This window comes from Centruroides vittatus, unplaced genomic scaffold (assembly GCF_030686945.1).
Source record: "Centruroides vittatus isolate TY-2023 unplaced genomic scaffold, ASM3068694v2 contig_677, whole genome shotgun sequence".
In the NCBI taxonomy this organism is placed as follows: Eukaryota; Metazoa; Arthropoda; class Arachnida; order Scorpiones; family Buthidae; genus Centruroides; species Centruroides vittatus.
In genome coordinates, this window is record NW_027122424.1 from 182,709 (window position 1) to 205,250 (window position 22,542).

Sequence of the window (22,542 nt, forward strand, 5' to 3'; positions counted from 1 at the left end):
TTTAATGATGGATTCTCATACTTATGTGTGTTATGAAGTTGCAGATATTTTTTAAATTAAGTTTTACGCATTTATGTTTTTATCTTCGATTTTTATATATAAAATATAATAAAATTCAAAAATTAATTAAATATTATCGGAAAAGCTAAACTATAAGCACAGTTTGTTTTACGGTATTATTGCGAACAGATGTGGTCAATTATTTTGTAAACATATTTATAATTTTAATTTTTATAAATTTTTTAAATTGATGCAACGCGACGCGCTCAGAATCAATTTATTACTGTCGCGCGTCACTTAAGATGGCGGTGGGACTCGATTCAATTACTTGTTTATTTCAGATGTTAATTAGAGAGACTTATTTTAATGTAGTATTAGATAGTGTATGCTTATTATAACGTAATATTAGATACTGTATGCTTACTATAATGTAACAGTAGACACTGTATGCTTATTATAATGTAATATTAGATACTGTATGCTTATTATAATGTAATATTAGATACTGTATGCTTATTATAATGTAATATTAGATAGTGTATGTTTATTATAATTAATAAATCTATATAGGAATAATATATATTAATTACTTACTGTGTTTAAAAAATAAAAAACAGAACAAAAGTATAATACCAAAATGTCTTACATCTATTCTACTTTTAATACAAGATTTATATAAATAATAATTAAAATAAACAGCATAAATTGGTAATACAAAAGAGAAAATTAGATTATTTATTTATACATTTAAATAATATTCATTTCTATATTCTATTATATTTTACATTATACAATGCTAAAATTTTATGTACATCTTGTATTGCAAGAAGTATAATTAGCGTGTGCAGAAAAGTTAATTTTTTATTTTCTGGGTTAGGCAAAAGGTGTTGCTTTCACTGATTTAGCAGACAGGACCTTTCGGATGCAGTATTCAACAAATGAACAACTTTTATTGATCAATAAATGTCGTTCATTTGTTGGATACTCTATCCAAAAGGTCCTGTTTGCAAGTCCGTGAAAGCAAACCCTTATGTCTAACCCAGAAAATAAAAGAAATACAGAAAAATACGTAATATAAAAAATGAATACGTTCGTATAGTGTTAACTTTCTTATTCTATTGTACTGTACTTTCTGAACTTTCTATAAGTGACTTACATGAAGTATGCGAGTGCTCACCACAAATGTATTTATTACATCGAAAACGCCGATTTCTCTCGTCTTTCTGCCCTTTTTATAACCGCAATTAGAACAGGATGATCGCTTCCGTGATGTTGATGCTGCGGCTGGTGATGTTGCAGATGTGGATGTTACTGATGTTAATGCCAATGATGTCCCTGTTGATGCTGTTGTTAATTACGATTTCGATGTTTCATTTTGAAACTTAGAAAATTGAAGGGCTGCCATCCTAATGTTTCTGGGTGAATTTTCTTTTTGTGCACGTAATTTTAATTGCGGAGTCATTAGTTCGATCGATAGCAGTTTCATGAAGTATCTTCTGCGTTGATTTTGTGGAAGTTTATTATTCGGATAATAAACGACATGAGAATTTACGCTTGAAATATTTAGCAAACTATAAAAAATAACAAGGGGCCAGCGTCGGCAGTATCTTGCGCAATTATAACGTGACGCCAGTTCATCAACAACGTCGACCCCTCCCTTCGTAAGATTGTAAAACTTTACGATTTCGGGTTTGTTTTTTTCGTGGGTTGAAGAATCAATGCTATTATTGTGGTGTAAAGTTGACAGCAAGAGAGTTAGTTTATTTCTTTTGGGAGAATATAAAACTAAAGTACACTTATTTTGGAATACAAAAGATGCTACTGGATACAGTTCTGTTTCTCGAACTAATGAATTCTGGCGGTATTTCTCTTTTATTTTATTTTTTTAAAGTACCGACTGACCTCAGCTTAATGTCTAATAATTTTAATGCAAGTTCGTAACTCGTAAACCAATTATGAAATGCTATATTCCTTCCAGAGCCTGCTACGGGTTTACATAATCTTAACACAACATCTTTAGGAGAATTACTTATAAAATATTGGCCCTGCGGTTGCACTCCCGCAAATACTTCTAAGTTGCTACTATAAAAAGTCCTTGAAACTCTCAATGCAAAAATTTTTATCTCATATTTTGACAACTTGCTTGGAATATATTGCTGGAATTGGCATCTGCCCCTAAATTCCTCCAACATCTCGTCTATAGTTCAGATGGGCAATAATTCTTTTGGTAATTAGTAACAAATTTTTCAAAAAAATCTCGCATCGCAGCGAGTTTGTCAGTATTACGACGGTCATTTCTAGTTGCTTTATCGTCAAATCTTAATGCTCTTATTAGAAAACTAAATCTTTTCTCCGATATTACAGGTTTTATAATTTCTATTCCGAGACCATCGGAAATCCAAATATCTCGTAAATTTACTTTATTTAATTTCATCACCGAACACGCAAACAATATTCCTATAAAAGCTGTTATTTCACAAACATTTGTTGAGATTGCATCACGCTCGCGGCTAAAGTTTTCTTTTATTCTCTCTGTATACTTATTTGTATTTTCGACAATATGATTTAATATATCGTCATCAAAAAATAACTTCCAGCATTCCGAAGGTGTTTTGACGAACTCTGCTCTTCCATTTGGGCCAGGCAAATGAGTTATAATATTTTCTTTTCCTCTCCTCTGAGTTTGAAGGGGCATTTTCTTATTCCACCTAGTTACACGGTCTTTACCCATAAAAAAAATGAACCAGAAGTACTAACCTCGTCTAGATCTGAACAAAATTGTTTAGATTCAGAGTTTGATTCTCGCTGCTGCAAAATATCATCCTCTTCCTCCGAAGAAAAAACATTATCATCATCTTCAAGCATCTCTGCTATCTCCGAAGATGAAAGCAAATGAAAATTAGTTTTATCCGTAGCGCTGTTTTAACACAATCGTAAAAAAAAAGAACTGTACTCGAAATCAACAACAGCAGCAAAAACAATGACGAGTTAATGCGAAAAAACTGCACTTATATAGTATTAGAGCAAAAAGTCACGTTACAGAGAAGAGAGAGGACCAAACTTTACCAAATATGGAAATATGTAAATAGTGTTTTTTTATTTGGTAAATTTTTTGTAGGCTCTCTCTCTGTCTCGTGTCTTAATAATTACTGCTCTAGACCAAGCCAAACCTGGTTTGGGAATCGAAGTTTTAATTCAAAAAGATACATTTTGACAGGATTTATTTCTTATATTCGTAGTTTTCTATCATCTTACGAAGTTTTATGACAATACGTCAAATAAAATTTTTATTTATTTAAGTAATAATAATTATTATGTTACCTATCATCTAGCGTTTTTACGGCAAAAATTGAAAATTTTAAAACATTCCATTTCTGGATTCATCTGAAGACAGGTGCTAGAGTTATACCATTTATTTAAAATCTATTTAGAACGATAATACACATTTAAAAAGACGGCAAACAAAAAAAAAGCTCGTAAAATCCATATGATCTATGTGTATTAAAACAACAGCAATAAAAGAACATTCCAATTCATGAAAGACAAAATATAGGGAGAAAAATATATTTAATGAAACTTAACATTTTCGATGCTACATTTTTATGTGCATAGTTCGTATGTGTTTTACAAGCGATTTTTTATTGTCTATCGAAATGTGTACTATTGTACACTGTGAGACTCCAGGCAGGGTCCAAATCCCTAGCAAAACGTAAGAGAAATAGAAAATTTTTCTAGAAAAACGAAGTGTGTAATATTGTGAGTTCCCAGACGAGTTCGAAAGCGAGTAAATCGCGAAATTCTTGTGTTAAAAAAATGACAGCGATAAATTGTGTTACGTGGGAAAAAATAATTCTATGATTTAAACAACGCGACACAAAAATGTAAACGAGACTTGGAATTGTTCGAACACATGTCAAATGATTTGTCAATGCCAACCCGGAAGGTAAACTCTAGCACGAGCGCTCATAAACAGGTAGATCTTTGACTCGAGTATCTATAAATTTTTGACCGGTATAAACTTTCTGGAAAAAAAAATGAAATTTTGATAGACGGAAAAGGTTGTTAAAGTTTTCAGACGGCAAAGAAATTACAAACAATGGCCTAAGTTATGAGCGCAGGTGTTATTGTTTTATAAACAATCTCGGAGCAAAGTCGACAAAGAGGAATCAGATGATTGATTAACGATGTAAGCACAAATGTTAACAAATAAACGGTTTTCGTGTGAAAAACACTTGTTATCATTTGCCTCCTCCGTCACGACCCACAAACAACCCTCCTTTCGGTGTATCTTGACACGGGATTAACCGATCCCATTTAAGGGACGGCAACCTAACACGGGTGCCGAGAAGCGGGTTTCCAAGTCCCTATCTTCGCCGGGTCGGCTACCTTACAATATCAATATGTCGTGAAAGTACGAAATAAACAACGTAAGTCGCAGGTGTGACTTGATCATAGGTGTTAAATGTCAAACAGAAAGATTAAACTTTGACTTGGACGCTTGTATCAACGACAAAATTTATATAAAACGCAAAAACAGCATGGCCGGGGAGAAGAAAAAACAATCGCGTGATGGCCATAAAAATGTTTAGGTGACAGTTGATATTTATCGAAGCAGAGACACCACCTCTGTAGTCTGATCCAGGTAACATCTCTCCCATTGGAGCGGAGAGGTGGTGTATAAATAAAACGAAGCGATTATTAGAATTAACCGTGTGTTGCATCTCGATTGTTTATAAGCGAAATTTTATGATTTCAATTTTAAATGATTACTTGGCGCAATGTAACGACAGCACATATAAATCAAATTCATGCAATTTTTATATTTCTACTGATATACAGTATATGCTTGACTACAGTTACATCCTCGATTTCCTCGTTTTCTCTACTATCTAACAGAATAAAATACTTTTTGGTGTAATTAGAAATAAAATTTTTATTTATATTTTCTGTAATTTGATTTGTAAATGCAAAAATAAAACTTATAAAACATCAACTCACTATAAATAATTTCATTTATTGACATCAGATTTGTTAGCTTTTACGGGATTATATTATTTTTCAACTTCGGAGTAGTAAAGCTTGTGTTTTTCAGCGACTTGCTAGTTTTCAACTGTGAAAAAGAACAAACTACTAATCGCTTTATTACTTTGTTTTCAAAAACCCCTTTCTCTGTCAGCTGAGGGTCAAATGGCTAAAAAATCGTGTTCTTCCACTCAGGGAAATGTTGTGATGATGTCATAAAATTTTACAAAATAATTAGAAAATATCATTGTAAGAAATTAAATTATTATTTCCGGTCAAATTTCAGTTTATTAGAAGTAATTCACTTTGAAATAACGCGATTATAAACAAAGCAGCGCGCGCGCGCCGCCGCTGCGGCTATTTTTAGTAACAACGACTGGCGGGAAATTTGAAAATTGAAATCCCAGATAACACGCGCCATAGTGACGATTTGACACCAATAATTGAATAAAAATAACGGAACGCTTTAAGCATAAACTGAATTGCGCATCGTGAAATTGAAGAAAAAATAGACAGGTAATAATTTTTTCAAATTTTTTGGTCAGTTAGAATTTTTATACGAACTGATTAAAAATCGATTAGTGCCGAATCGGCACTAGGTGCGTGTCGACGGGCGAAAGAAAAGATAAAAGATCGTAAGAAAATATGGAAAGTACAAATTATTATTAGCGTGGAGTATCGGAAATTAATACTCCACGCTAATTAATTAAAATACCTTAAAAGGCATATTATTTGTTTTATAAAATATCAAGTATTAATGTTTATATTTATAATGTTAAAATTCCATTCCATTGACAACAATGACTCGTGCCTTATGCTGTAATCATAATATATATATATATAGGGCTTTTGTGATGAAGTGCAAAATTCTCGATTATAAAGTACAAAATAAAGTAACCGCGACCTCAACTTTCGAAAATTGAATGTAAAATAATAAATGAATTTTTTATATTTATTGAAAATATATTCGAAAAGTGAATTTATAATTGTTTTAAGTGAAAAGAATGAAACGAACTCTTGTTTGAAATATTTAGCTTCATTTTACAGAAAAAGAAAACGTTAAATTCATAACATTAAAATTTTAATTCCTCGTACAAGAGATCGAAATAATGGAAAAGTATTGTCTTTGGTGACAACAGGATACTGCCTTTTTATTCTATGTAAAAATCGTTTTATGTAGCGTTTTGACTGGTAAATATCCTGATTTTCGTCCGACTCTACGCGTCAATTAGCAATGATGTCATATCAATAAGTAACGTCTAAGTTTTTCAACACCCGGAATTACCTAATGTACGGCGTTTCATGAAAGAAAAATGAAAATAGAGGGTCTGGCAGTTCTGTAGTCTGCTGTGTGAGATCTACTTGCCAAATACCTATTCTATCAGGCATCACGAGTCGTATGTCGTCATCTCGCTAGCTAGAACCTCTCACCGTAGCTAAGTGTGCAGGGTCAGAAGCGACATTCCGAGTGTCACGTGATTAGCCGTTACATTCCACTGGTCTCACCTTCTCACTACATGGCCGCTCGCTAAGCTACCCACCAGTCTTTCCAGAAGATTTCTTTTTCACTAAAGCTTTTTGTTTCACATTACTTTTGAAACCATTTCATGCGTATGAAAACGTTTTATAAATTAAATCATTTAACTATTGATAGACATGTTATATTTTTATTTGATACAAAGATATTTTTAATATAACTTTTTAAATTCATTTTAAATTGTTTTTACCAAAGATTAATTGCACATTACAAGAGGTTATGATTCACATTTAAATATTTCAATATTTAAAATTCTATAATGTCTATTAATTATTAGAAACATTACAGACTCATTAGTTTAATTTTAATTCGCAATACATGTTCCAGTGAGGTATATTATTATTGATCTACAACACACACTCAAAGGTATATACACTGTAAGTAACAAAAACATTAATAAATTACAAATTTCATTCACAGATGTATCACAAGATTGTCTTGTCAATATAACGTCTTTGTAAACACTTTTAAATTAATTATTATGATTGTTCAATAGCCAGGGGATGGTTTTTCTGTTTTTACATATCGAGGCGGGAAAAGTAGCCTACAAAGAAAGGACGACTCCGCCGTGAGGATTGTTTGTTCCCGAGGTGTTTAAAAAGACATTAGATTAAGAAGACAATTTTGTGATACTTGTGTACAGAATGAAGGTTGTACGTTATTTATCCCAACGCCGATATAGCTCTGAGAATGCTTCAATGAAAATTTTACAGCGGAAATTTCTTTTTCGTTGTTTAAAAAATAAACAATAAAACGTTACTTAAGCTATAAGATGGAAAAAAGTCATCTCGTTGCGGTAGCCATGTTACGCTTACGAACAGAAACTGGGAAAAACTCCGATATTCACTTAATTATTGACCAATTTGATCAACAAGATAAGTCAAACAATATTTGACGAGTAAAATCTACTAATTCGAAGTTCAAATTATTATCATTATGTTAGAAAATGTTTTAAAATATTGTTTGTTGTATATATTACGATATTCGCGAAATGAAACTACGTGATGGTTTACTACTTAAAAATTACCAATAATCCCTTATTCCATTATTGCATTTATATAAATATGAGATACGTTAAATTCGTTGGGAATAAAAACATTCAGTGAAAATTTATATGCAGAACCTAGTAATTTACAATTAATACAATGAAAAAAAACAAAAAAATTTTAGCGAGGTTGAGGCCGAAGTTTTAAACGCGAAAACGTGTACGTCGGACGTTCAGCGCCGCTTTCCTGTAAGCCTAGACGTTTGACAATGGCGTTTGGAATGTCGAGCATGATTCCACTGACGTTCCAAACTCCATTGTCAAACTTTTAGACTCACAGGAAAGAGGCGCTGAACGTCCGGCGTACACGTTCTCGCGTTTAAAATTTCGGCCTCAACCTCGCTATTGTCTTTTGGTTTGTCAGAAATGCATTTCGGGCTATTCTCCTCATCAGTCTGACCCGATTAAGGGTCGATTTATACACAACAGTGACGTGCCAGCACAGTGCAGTAAGCATCGATAAATATCACACATAGCCAATCAGAGTTTTATGTACGACACTTGTATGATTGGCAGAATACAGATCACGCGTTGTAGATGAAACTCTGATTGGCTATGTGTGATATTTATCGATGTTTATGCACCAAACGGTCACTGTGCCGACACGTCACTGTGTAAATCGACCCTTAACGTTAGAACACGTCCATCAGTATAATTAATCATTAAAATTAATTACATAAAATATACATTTTATAAAATTATTATGTACAGAGAATGTAGACAAATAAGATAATCAAATAAAATAATCATACATTGTTATTGAACGAATTACAATATAACACAAGAAAAAAACAAAGGTGAAACGTAATTAAAGTTAAATACTAAAATACAAAATTAAAACGGAAATACCTTTAAAAATTTATACGTAAAAATAATCATTTGGCTTTCGAATGTATAAAGACGGAAACTAAAGGGAGCTAAAATAAATTAATACTTATTAAATAGAAAGATAAATTTAAAAGATATTAATTAAATTAAAAGGTGGACAGCAAATTGGCTACACCAAATATCCTTGCTTCTTGTGCTTCTGGGATAGCAGAGACAAAATACACCACTGGGTTAGAAAAGAGTGTTCTAAGAGAGAAAACATGGACGTTGGAGAAAAAAAATGTCACTAACAACCCTTTAGTTAAACGAGAGTAAATCATCTTTCCTTTATTACATATCTTAGCTAGGCCTAATGAAGCAGTTTATAAAGGCTCTTGATAAGAACGTGCTTTGCATATGTAGGGGAAAAATGCCTCAGTTGAGTATGGAAAAAATTAAAGCAGGAATATTTGACGGCTCACAAATAACACAACTTGTTAACGATCCTGCCATCGTAAATTCGATGAATGAAGCTAAGCGAAAAGCCTGGACTTCATTTGTTGCAGTTGTCAGAAATTTTCTAGGCAAACGCAAAGCTGAAAACTATGTTGAACGGGTAAAAGAGATGCTTAACAGTTTCAAATCCCTCGGGTGTAATATGAGTATTAAGGTGCACTATTTACACAGTCACTTAGACCGTTTTCCTAAAATTCAGGAGACACCAGTGAAGAACAAGGCGAAAGATTTCACCAAGATATTAAAACTATGGATGACCGCTAGCAAGGAAGATGGGATACGCATATGATGGCAGATTATTGCTGGAGTTTAAAAAGAGACTGTTCCAAAGTATATTCACGAAAGTCATGGAAAAGAAGCTTCCTCAATGTGTAACTATTTAGTTTTATCGATGACTTTTTCCTCTATCTTTGTATAGAATAATATTTGTATAATATAATAATAAAAATTCCTGTTTAGTTTTTTAATTCGATCCATGGATTTAACTTAACCTTTTGACTCCTGGATTTTCGAAAAAAACGCAAAAAACGACAAGCCCTGAGGCTCGGATTTTTTGTAAAATAATTTAAAATTGCTATATTATTCTTGAATTTTGCGCTAAAGACGCGCTGTCTTTTTATTTTGTCTATAAACACTTCTGTCTCTCTGATTATCGTATTTGTTTTTATAATTGACGAGAAAAAATTTTTAAAAAGACAAAAGTTTGACACATTTTCATTAAAAAAAAAATTAACTTCAAAAATTGTATTCTTTAGCATACTGGTTGCAAAGTTGAAGTGTTTCTGTGTCTAACAAACCAAACCACGTCATTCTAGCTGCAGTTGAACTGTAGATGTTTATTTATTATGCCTCTGTGTCCTTTCTATTGTACTTTTAAATTTATTTTGTATACTAGTACTTTTTACATATTAACAGGACTTATTAGGAGGTGAACTAAATAAAGAACATTATTTTTGATCTGTAAGACTAAATATCTGCATCCACATTTTTCAGTATAATAAGCCCTGTTAGTATATAAAAACAGTGGCGTGCCGTGACATTTGATGATAGGGAAGCTGTGTTTCTGTAAGAAGCCGACTTACAGGGGCAATCAGTTAATTGCGCGTCAGGGACCGTTCGTATTCGTTTGTTCGATAAGCCAGTAAAAACCGTATACTTCTTTAAATGTATTTTTAATAGATTATCTGACGTACTTAATAAATAAGAAAGTTCAATATAATTACCTCCGTTATTAGATTCAATAAATTCCCTATGCCCTCTAAATGCCAATTCTTGCTTTGAGAAAAAAACATATAACATCTATTAATTTAGATATATCTATTAATCGTAATTATCTCGTTATAATTTTCAATATTTGTTTTATATTGTCTACCAATGTTAAATTCTATTCTATTTTGATTTCCAAATTGCTTCAATTTTACGAAAGAATCGTCATTCGTCATAAATTTTATCGTCAAAATGTCGAAATTTTTTGTTGACGTATTTATATTTAATTTAGGCATTGGTCTTTCTCTTTTAATAATGTTTTCTTTTTCATTATATGGTCTCGAGCCAAAACTTTTTTAAAATAAATTTTTTAATCACTAGCCACGATATAACAGCTAAAATTAAAATTATAAAAAAACTTACTTGGTAAAACAAAATGTGTGATGAATATACATACCTATTACAAAAAATTCTTCAATTGTATGAATATACTTTTATAGAAACTTATAATTAAATATAACTTTGTGAAGAAACGTACTGTACATAAAAATAACAAAAATATTCTTTACTTTTTAAATCTTAAAACAATCTACTTAGTGAAATAGCTCCCTACGAGTGGCTAATGAATGGAATCAGAGACGGTCCAGGTAGGTGTGTGCGTGCCAAATCCCGAGGGTGCCGATACCGGTCAATGTCAAATGCCTCTTTTGTCGCATCACTAGTATATCTCAAAGGACGCGACGGGGCTGTTGTAAATTTTAAACATTTCTCACCAGTGGCGTGCCGTGACATTTGATGATAGGGAAGCTGTGTTTCTGTAAAAAGCCGACTTCCAGGGGCAATCAGTTAATTGCGCGTCAGTAATGGTCTAGGGTCCATTCGTACATGGGTGGTGGCTGTAGAGACAAAGACGACAAGTATCTGACAAAAACCGTTTATTTTCACATAAAAGAAACATATACTATGTACAAAATAGTTTCCTTTAGGACAATCAGCCGTTCGGACATCCTGGGCGTCGATGTGGTTCTTCGATGGTCGATCGAAGGTAGCCCCGGGACATTGGCGTTGACAAGTCTGTAAGGCACAGGAAAACTTTGTCCGTTGGAGTCGGGGACACGGTCTAAGTCCGAAGTGGCACGGGTTACAGGTTGGCACAATAGGCGAGAACTTGTTTTTTTTTGACACACGGCGTTTTGGTTATTCGGAACGTTAACCGAGTGCCAGGTGTCCTCGATTGTCGGAGAGATTATATCAATCTCTATTTTATCTTTCATCCATTTTAATTGGTCGTTTTCCTCAATCACGTTTCCCGAGTGGTTGGTCCCTCGTTACTAAACGTAACGAGACTCTTACCTGGAACGCGAGAAAAGTCAAAATCGAAGATGAATTCGATCTTCCACCGATCATAGGACGACTTCCTTCCGCAATTTATGGTTTCTGCCTGGCAGTTTGATATAAACAATGGGTGTCCGATTACAAACGACTTTTACCTATGTTTTTTTTAACTAATAAATTTTTCTCTAAATTAACCGTTTTTGCGCGTCTTTCGTGGCAGGTCGGACCTGTCCGGAACCTCACATTTCCATAAAAGTTTTAAACAAATACTGGAAATGACAAAAATAAACAATTTATGTATTTTAGTTCTAAAATACAAATAATACATACATAATACAAATTGACATGATACAAACAATAATAGAAAAACTTGTTTTTTTTTTATAAACTAATTCTATTCGGCGATTTTTTCCGCAAAGTCGTTAATTACTTTATCATAAAAGTCGCTGGTCGTCGACTCCATCGACGTATTTAAAAGCACTTTTTCTATCTAAAGCAACGCTAGCGACGACAATTTTTCCTCCGACCGAGTGTTCCTGGCCAATGTATGAATTCGCTCCGTGGTCGAAAAACTGCGCTCAGCAGACCCATCGGTAGATGGGACCATAAAAATTAATGATATTAAATCATATAATTATTTTAGTACGTCTTTGTTCGAATCGACATTAATTATAATATGTTTTATGTTTAAGAGTTACTTGTCAATATAGTCCTGACACGAATATAAATATTGCGATTCACTACGTAATTTAGATAAAACAAAAAATTTCCCATAAAATTTACTTAATTTAAAGAATTAAAACACGCTTGGAAAAATTGTTAATAATTTTAATATTATGAAAAACGTCTAAAAGTGATAAAAATTCTAAAGATTTTATGTTTGAAAATCTGTCAATATAATTATAATTTTCTTTTAATTATACTGTAATTAAATATAAATTTGCAAAAAACGTACATAAAAATAACATTGAATACTCTTTACTGTTTAAATCTTAAACAATTCACTTAGTCAGATAGCTCCCTACCAGTGGCTAAGAGATAGAATCGTTGGAAGCGTTACACGTGTGTAGTTTCCACCAGCTAAACCGGCTGACGTTGGTGCTCTGTAAGGCGCATGCGCCAATGCCTTCTGGCTGCTTTACACCATTCAGTTATTCTCGCCGTGAAAGCTGTCTCGGAAGCGCTTCCATTCCGCCACTGACATTCGAATATACAATAGAAATCTTATCGTTTTTTTCACATATGGTATAGAATTTTTTTTAATAAGATACATAATGCAGTTATAATAAAATATTAATTTTAATTAATTCAAAGTACGTTAAAATATGAAAACTTATATTTTAGAAAATACAAGGGAAGGTCATTGGAAGGTGGATGCGGCGCTTCCACCGCTTCTAATGACGGCACGCCACTGCGGTTTTCATAGCCTATTTACCTTTTTAATGATTTGAAAGAAATAAAGTTTCAGCACTTACTTGCGTAGAATCTCCGATTTTAATCGCTATTGCACGATTAGTACGACGCCATGATTACCTTCAGCATTTGGATCGCTTTCGGGCGATAAATTATTAAAGTTGATGCGTGAAAATCGAATAATTTTTCCTGTCTTTGCTTTGATGACATCGTGTGCACGTGTTAGAGCTATTTGTATTTTTTCTATTTATTTATAACATTTTTATACGTATTAAAGTTAAATAATTTAATAAAGACTTGTTATATATTAATAACTTGTATAAAAAAGACAAATCTCCATTTAAACAATTAAAAAATTGGGAAAGGGGCCTCGAGTCTTTGTTACCTTAAGGCCTAGAAAAATATAAATCCGGCTCTGACAGTATATAACGAATATTACTGACATTTCATAGTTTATATTAAGAAATAATGCCTTTGTAATCGACAAGCTTTTAAAATACTTTGTAAACTAATTCGCTTTAAAAAGAATCTCAATTTTACGATACTCAGATAATGACACGTTCAATAAATTTCCACGAAATATTCGCCTAAGGCAAACAGGTGTACATTTTAATTAGTCAAGTAAACCTATTGAACAAAGTTGAGATAAGGTAGAAGCTGAATATTCCTTTAAAATATTTAATTTGGCACGACTTCAAATTAGCTCTATTAGAAAATTGGAATTGCAGGAAAATTAAATTAGTGTCGTTATATAACTCGATATTTCCAGTAAATTTCCATTTATGTTAGTTTCTTCGTAGATGCAGAGCCATAAGCAAGATGAATTCGAATATCGAGGAAGAAATTTGCATGAGCTGTTTCCTCTCACCCTGTTGGACCGTGGCCTTGGTTTACGGCTGGGATCCATTCCGAATTTGTTCTTGTAAGCGGCCAATTTACAAACATAAATATCCAAAATTGACAAAGATCTACGTTCGATGCCTTCACTTTACACTGTGGCAATTTACTGCTCTTTTAATGTGGCAATCGTTACCAAGTTTAGGTGAATACGCATTGTGTCTTGGGTGGTATGACGTATTTGAACCCGATGGTAAAATAATAAACATTTGTCTTCTTGTATTATACCTCACTTATTCGATCACTCTGACCTTTAGCAGCTACAAGAAGATCGATCTGATTACGAAACTACGAAACGAATGGTTCTATGAAAGAATGGTCGTCGAGAATAATTCTTTAGTAAGAAACGTCTGCCTCTCTAATTCGTTCATTGTCGTGTTACTTACGACTATTTTTCAAATTGTCAATCTAAGTGTTTTTTATCCGGCTTTTGAAAAAAAGCAATACTTTGAATTTGAAGCTCTAATGTGCACTGTCAACTTTGGATTTGTGACGACAATAGCTATAGGCGGTATGTCGAATGCTTTACTATTGATTGGTTTGATCATAGGTGTTTCTTATACAGAGTTCGAAGAACTTTCTTCGGAGTTCCGCATAATAACGAGCAGTGACAGAAATCTACGTAGAAGGTTACAAGATTTGATGAACCGTCATCAAGAATTGTGGGCTTTCATAAATCAGTTGAACACAAAATTCAGTTTTGTTATCGGAGTTATTTATTTCGGAATAATTTGGGGAACGAGCTTTTTGTATTACGCTTACTTGTATATTCATATGCATGAGCTTTTAAAAATTTGGGTTTTCTTGCTGATGATTACTCTTTCGTTTGTCTGCATTCTATGCTGTTGTTGTCTATGCTGCCTTGCTTTCACGGTATTTATTATTATTGTTATTTTATAACATTTTAAATATTTTAATTGAATTTGTTTTAATATTTTAGATGCAAAACGGATTTCAAGACATTCGGCAATTTGCAAATTGCGATTTGGATTTGCGACAAAAGCTAAAAGTTGTTTTTATTTTATTGTTATTATAAATTAGATTTGTTTAATATATTTAATCTTTTTACAATATAATCGAGATGGGTTGATAATAGTAATAATAAGCACAGAGCCCAAACGGATAGGAGTTGAATGTTGAAATTTGGTACACAGTTAGGCTACGCTCATGATCAGCAAACTCATTAGTCAAAGAGCCAAATATCAAATTACAACGATTGAGATTCCATTTTAGAGCCAAATTTCTTAAACTTAAACTATATAGGTAGATAGATTGTTGTTAACTTAGATTGTATGTATTTATGCACTTAATCAATCTTTAATTAATCAAAATTTTAATTGAAATTTATTAAGTCTTAATTACACAATAGGTACTGTACATTGAAGCAAACTTGATATCCTACTTAATAATGATATTATTTATTGATAAAATTAAATTGTAATTAAGGTATCAATAAAATTAAATCATGATAATGACTGACAAACACTAATGTGAACAATGACCTTGCATCTCCTTGGAAAGTTTGAGTAAATCAGGTTTCTACGTTGTTGTTTTTAATTTTAGGCACGATTCCAGCTCTCATCAATAAGAAGACTTCTCAATTTATTCTTGATAAGGTTCATGCTTGAAAAAAATTGTTTGCATGAATATGTAGAACCGAAAAGGGAAAGAACAGCAAACGCTAGTTTTTTCAACTGATCATATGAGTCGGGAATACTATTCCAGGTGTTAAAAATCATGTATTCCTTCTACAGGTCTTTCAAAGCAGACCACTTATGCTGTGAACAAAGTTCACATTTTTTGTCTCCAATATCAGCAAAAAGACGTTCAAATTTAGAGCTTTATACTTCTTTGTTTTATAAATCCAGCAATTGCATTTCAAAGTTGCCAATCTCAATATTAAAAGGAGAAAAATTTAATTCTCTTACAGTAGCATTAAGAGGTTTTCTAACAAAGGCTAACGTCGCTTTGCTGTTTCTGAATTCCTGAAACCTGTTGAGAAAAGCTTCCCTCGTATTTAAAATTGTTGTTTTGAAATTGCAAATGTCAATATCAGAATTATTTTCTTGGCGATGTTTCAATGGCTTGGAAAGTGAATCAAAATTTTTTTTTAAAAATCTTGAGCAAAAAGGGATAATTTGTTTTTCAATGAAATAACGGTTAATGCTACCCTAGGTTTACAAAACGGCGGCGCTTTCGGTCGCCAACTTGTTTTTCACACGCGAATGGGCAAGCAAGACGGCGACTGTCGACAATAAAATAAACGCCCCTATATTTAAACTTCTTTTAAAACTAAAACATTTTTAAAAAGTAAATCTCTACTTACTTTTCCTATTCTTGGACCAGAAACAAAAAATAAAAAGTCATCATACTACCTATAAATTCAATCGGTTAATGTACCTATGGTTCGAAAACGGCGGCTCGTCTGTGATTCCAGTAAATAGAAGAAAGGAAACAGTGGAGACGCACGTTCTAACCTTACCTAACCTATTCTAATAAATTACCATAATTATTACCAACAGAAATTATTAGAACAGGTTAGGTAAGGTTAGAACGTGCGTCCCCACTGTTTCCTTTCTTCTATTTGCACCTGCGATCCACGGCCACCTAGCCTTCCATGTGTCGTTCACGTTGTCATTCAGTGTCAGAAATCACTATTACAGATCCTTGGTTATGACACATTTAAAACACTTTTAACACATTTACACACACTAAGGACACATTTAACACATTTACACACTTTAAACACACATTTGAACTACATTTAAAACATTTCCAAATTTTTACTTCATTTACAAACTATTAACATTTCTTTAATGCACTTTTATCAAGTTTATCACACATTAAACACATTAGGGACACGTTTAACATGATAATTGCCATTGAAAAACTCCTCCTCCATAACTTTAATGACTTCGAGTAAATTGTACAAACTTTGAAAAGCACAGACACCTTTAAAAAATTAACAACGTGCATAATCCGTCTATATCGTAACCAAAATTCGAAATTCACATTAGTCCACAAGTTTCCGGAACAGAATTTTTTGATGGATATTTGCATACTAAGGCATCATTACTATCAGCGCCATCTACATTTCTTTTCAAAAAACACTTGCCATCGAGGTTACCGGAAGCGCCGCTATTTTGTATACGTAGGGTAACATTAACGCAAATAACTTCTTTTAACATCGAAAAAATTGAGTTTCCTTTCCCCTGTAGTTTACGATTAAGCTGATTTAGATGTGACGTAACGTCTACCAAAAAATAAAACTTTTGGATTTACTGATTGTCCGTTAGTTCTGGATAGTGAACACCCTTCTCAAGAAGAAATGCTTTAATTTCTGTTAGTAAGGAAGCAAAACGTTTCAAAACGTTTCCTCTTGATAACAAACGTACTGTACACAATGAGACTGCTGACGGACTTCATTCCTATTCTACAGTGTTAGCCAGGAATGCGAAGTTAGTGACGTTAGCACGAAACCTGACCTCTTTGTTTACGTATAGCAGCGTGTGCACGTGTTTAGTTTTCGCTTTAATATTCGTCCAGTTTTGTGATTAATAAAGTGATTTATTTTAATATTTCTGTAATTGTTTATTTGACTAAGTTGTTTATAAGATAAGATAATTTAAATGTAAGTCATTAAATATTTAGCAGCGAGTAAATATTTATGGCAGAGCCGCACTCAAGCAGCCAAAGAGTCACGTGCGGCTCGCGAGCCGCAATTTGCCGACCATGGGGATACGCCATGAAAATGCATATTAACGAGGAATTTTTGGAATTTCCCCCATGTGGAGAGGGAGAGGGTTAGGGCTTACCCTGAAGAACTCGGCTTTACTCTACTATTTTAGATGCGATTTTTTTTTTTTGAGTTTTTGCGGGAAATCGAACATATTTTTAGATCATCCAAAAATTCTTCAATTAGCCTCGAAAGAGGGAATCGTATTTCTTGCACCCGGAGAAAACGGGTGTAAGAATTAGGACTTATGATTAGGTTAAGGTCGTCTATAATCTAATAATCTTAATGTTCGCTATGGTTATATTTTGCCGGGAAACGCCGGGCTCATCTGCTAGTATTAAATATCAATTCTTTCTCAGGTATTGGATTTCATGAAAAGATTTGGAAAAGTCTCCTTGTGTCTGTTGATTGGAGGTTTCTACACCGTCAATAAAAGGATTCCTCAAAAGGTAGTTTTACAGATTCTGTTGTTTAAACATTATACCTCATTTTCCTGCGGTTTTGATAATACGCAATTTAATAATAACGTCATAAGAGAATCGGTAGATTGTAGAAAATCTGTTTTCGTTTAAAATTGTCAGCAGATTATAGTTACGCCCTTTAACTGTTAATTGTATGTTTTACGGACGATAATAGCCATATTCTTTAATTATACCCTTAAATCTGATTCGATGGATGGCAGCGATAATCAAGGCAATCCCCCAAGGAGTGTACGTCCCACGAGGGATTTTTCTGGAAAAATGGTTTCTATTTAGGACTGGCTAAGAGAATTCGAAAAAAATACGCGTGGCATCCTGTCTATGCAATCTCGTGACCTTCCATCAATGTTCGATGGTTCCCTGCATAAAAGTATTTATGACTTGTAACGCATAGTTGCGTAATTTAAACATCGCTGCAATTTATTAATAGAACGATTAGGTCCACATTAAAAATTTTATATTTTTTCACTTGTAGATGGCTTCAACTCTACACTCCGTCTTCTCGGGACTATTAAAGTTGAAGAATGCGGAGAATTCTCGTAGAAGCTGTGGGCAGACGTTCACTAACTTTTCCGGTTGAAGAGAAAACAATCGAATTTCATTCACGTGTGTCATCATAACAGGAATAACGGGTAAACTACAGATTTACCAGCATTATCGCAGTTTAGTTGAATTAATTTTTTTAATTTTACGGATATTTCGAAATGAACTGTAGTTATTAAGAAAAAATAATAAATTAGAGTTAATCTAACTTTAATTAGTGAACATATCTAAATTAAGTAATGTTGTCGTATCTTCTAATGTTACTTAATTATTTGAAATATGTACACGTTGTAATTATGTACTACATATGTAATTATTTGGAACACTTTTTGTACAGTTTAATTAGAAGGATAAACAGTACAATTAGTGGTTGTTATATTTGTAAATATTGATAATTTAAAGAATTTTAACCCGTCGTCACGCGCATGCTCAGTGAAATAGAAATCACGCGCGCGCGGTCAATTAGACACCAATTTAAAAAATTAATTAAGAAAAATTTAGCGTCTAAAAACGGATATTTTAACTTTAAACCAGCTTTATGATATGTTTGTAGTCGAATTCTGTCAAAAAAGTTTTAATTTTATCATAATTTATTGATGATTTCAATTTTTTAATATTAGAAGGTAAATAGCATAAATTACAAAGTGTTGTGTTTCATCTTCGCTCCCGTTCGAGTTTATTGCTTTAGACACGCGCCGATGTTTGTTTACTTCTACTGGTGATTAGGCTTTTATTTCAACCTCGTCCGGTTTGGTTACAGCAGATGGGGAGACAGGCGTCACGTGATCGCTTACCTCACATTTTACCACAGAAATTACCTTACCTTGAAAGTTTTATTTTTTTTTTTTTCCATTTTAATTATTACTAACTATCTTTTTTTGATGGATTCTCATAACTATGTGTGTTATGAAGTTGCACATATTTTTTAAATTAAGTTTTACACATTTATGTTTTTTCCTTCGATTTTTATATATAAAATATAATAAAATTCAAAAATTAATTAAATATTATCGGAAATGCTAAACTATAAGTACAGTTTGTTCTACGGTACTATTGCGAACAGATATGGTTAATTATTTTGTAAACATATTTATAATTTAAATTTTTATAAATTTTTTAAATTGATGCAACGCGACGCGCTCAGAATCAATTTATTACTGTCGCGCGTCACTTAAGATGGCGGTGGGACTCGATTCAATTACTTGTTTATTTCAGATGTTAATTAGAGAGACTTATTTTAATGTAGTATTAGATAGTGTATGTTTATGATAATTAATAAATCTATATAGGAATGATATATATTAATTACTGACTGTGTTTAAAAAATAAAAAACAGAACAAAAATATAATACCAAAATATTTTACATCTATTCTACTTTTAATACAAGATTTATATAAATAATAATTAAAATAAACAGCATAAATCGGTAATACAAAAAAATTATATTATTTATTTATACATTTAAATATTATTCATTTCTATTATTCTATTATATTTTACATTATACAATGCTAAAACTTTATGTACATCTTGTATTGCAAGAAGTATAATTAGCGTGTGCAAAAAAGTTAATTTTTTATTTTCTGGGTTAGGCAAAAGGTGTTGCTTTCACTGATTTAGCAGACAGGACCTTTTGGATGCAGTATTCAACAAATGAACAACTTTTATTGATCAATAAATGTCGTTCATTTGTTGGATACTCTATCCAAAAGATCCTGTTTGCAAGTCCGTGAAAGCAACTCCTTAAGTCTAACCCAGAAAATAAATGAAATACAGAAAAATAGGTAATATAAAAAATGAATACGTTCGTATAGTGTTAACTTTCTTATTCTATTGTACTGTACTTTCTGAACTTTCTATACGTGACTTACATAGGGTATGTGAGTGCTCACAACAAATGTATTTATTACATCGAAAACACCGATTTCTCGTCTTTCTGCCCTTTTTATAACCGCAATCAGAACAGGATGATCGCTTCCGTGATGTTGATGCTGCGGCTGGTGATGCTGCGGATGTGGATGCTACTAATGTTGATGCCGATGATGTCCCTGTTGATGCTGCTGTTAATTCCGATTCCGACGTTTCATTTTGCAAGTTAGAGAATTGAAGGGCTGCCGTCCTAATGTTTCTGGGTAAATTTTCTTTTTGTGCACGTAATTTTAATTGCGGAGTCATTAGTTCGATCGATAGCAGTTTCATGAAGTATCTTCTGCGTTGATTTTGTGGAAGTTTATTATTCAGATAATAAACGACATGAGAATTTACGGCCGAAATATTTAGCAAACTACAAAAAATAACAAGGGGTCAACGTCGGCAGTATCTTGCGCTATTATAACATGAAGCCAGTTCATCAACAACGTCGACTCCTCTCTTCGTAAAATTGTAAAACTTTACGATTTCGGGTTTGTTTTTTTCGTGGGTTGAAGAATCAATGCTATTATTGTGGTGTAAAGTTGACAGCAAGAGAGTTAGTTTATTTCTTTTGGGAGAATATAAAACTAAAGTACACTTGATTTTTGTGAAACCGTGTTGTATTATTCTTCGAAGTATCAAACACAAATTCGTGTTAATAACAACCACTTGGCTTTTTTCCACCTTTATTTAGTTGAATACAGTTGGCAATAGAATGGAATGGAATGAATCTTTTGATTTTTGGTGTAAATAATTTACATTTGTAAACTGAACACTAGGTTTAGGAAATGTTTTAAATTTGATGTTTTAAGTTTAAAAATCGATGCAAGATGTCGTATTACGGTCAGCAAGCACAACCAGACAGACAGTTTTTATGGAGTTTGTTTCAAAGGGTTGATACTGATAGAAGCGGGAGTATTACAGCAACTGAATTACAACGAGCATTATCTAATGGTACATGGAAACCTTTCAATGCAGAAACTGTTCGGATGATGATTGGAATGTTTGATCGTAGAAACAGTGGAACAGTCAATTTTGAGGAGTTTGCAGCACTTTGGAGATACATTACTGATTGGTTGAATTGCTTCAGAAGTTTTGACAGAGATAATTCAGGAAATATTGATGAAAAAGAACTTCAAACTGCTCTTACAAATTTTGTATATCGCCTTTCTAATAACTTTTATTCCATGATCATGAGAAAATTCGATAGGGATAATAAAGGAGCTATTAATTTTGATGATTTCATACAGTGTTGCATAAATTTACAGACACTGACTGCTGCCTTCAGGAATTATGACACTGACGAAGATGGCTGGATCACCATTGCCTATGAAGATTTCCTAAACCTAGTGTTCAGTTTACAAATGTAAATTATTTACACCAAAAATCAAAAGATTCATTCCATTCCATTCTATTGCCAACTGTATTCAACTAAATAAAGGTGGAAAAAAGCCAAGTGGTTGTTATTAACACGAATTTGTGTTTGATACTTTAAAGTACACTTATTTTGGAATACAAAGATGCTACTGAATACAGTTCTGTTTCTCGAACTAATGAATTCTGGCGGTATTTCTCTTTTATTTATTTATTTTTCTAAAGTACCGATATTTTTTTTAAAGTACCGTCAGTCGGTAATTTAAAATAAATAAATAAAAAAAAGCTTAATGTCTAATAATTTTAATGCAAGTTCGTAACTCGTAAACCAATTATGAAATGTTATATTCCTTCCAGAGCCTGCTACGGGTTTACATAATCTTAACACAACATCTTTAGGAGAATTACTTATAAAATATTGGCCCTGCGGTTGCCCTCCCGCATATAGTTCAAAGTTGCTGCTATAAAAAGTCCTTGAAACTGTCAATGCAAAAATTTTTATCCCATATTTTGACAACTTGCTTGGAATATATTGCCGGAATTGGCATCTGCCCCTAAATTCCTCCAACATCTCGTCTATAGTTCAGATGGGCAATAATTCTTTTGGCAATTAGTAACAAATTTTTCAAAAAAATCTCGCATCGCAGCGAGTTTGTCAGCATTACGACGGTCATTTCTAGTTGCTTTATCGTCAAATCTTAATGCTCTTATTAGAAAACT

The 22,542-nt window shown here is 32.7% G+C and overlaps 1 pseudogene; it reads left to right on the forward strand.

Annotated features, from left to right (window-relative positions):
• Positions 1–21,246: 21,246 nt before the first annotated feature.
• On the forward strand, positions 21,247–21,869 carry LOC136980087 (programmed cell death protein 6 pseudogene; annotated as a pseudogene).
• Positions 21,870–22,542: the final 673 nt, after the last annotated feature.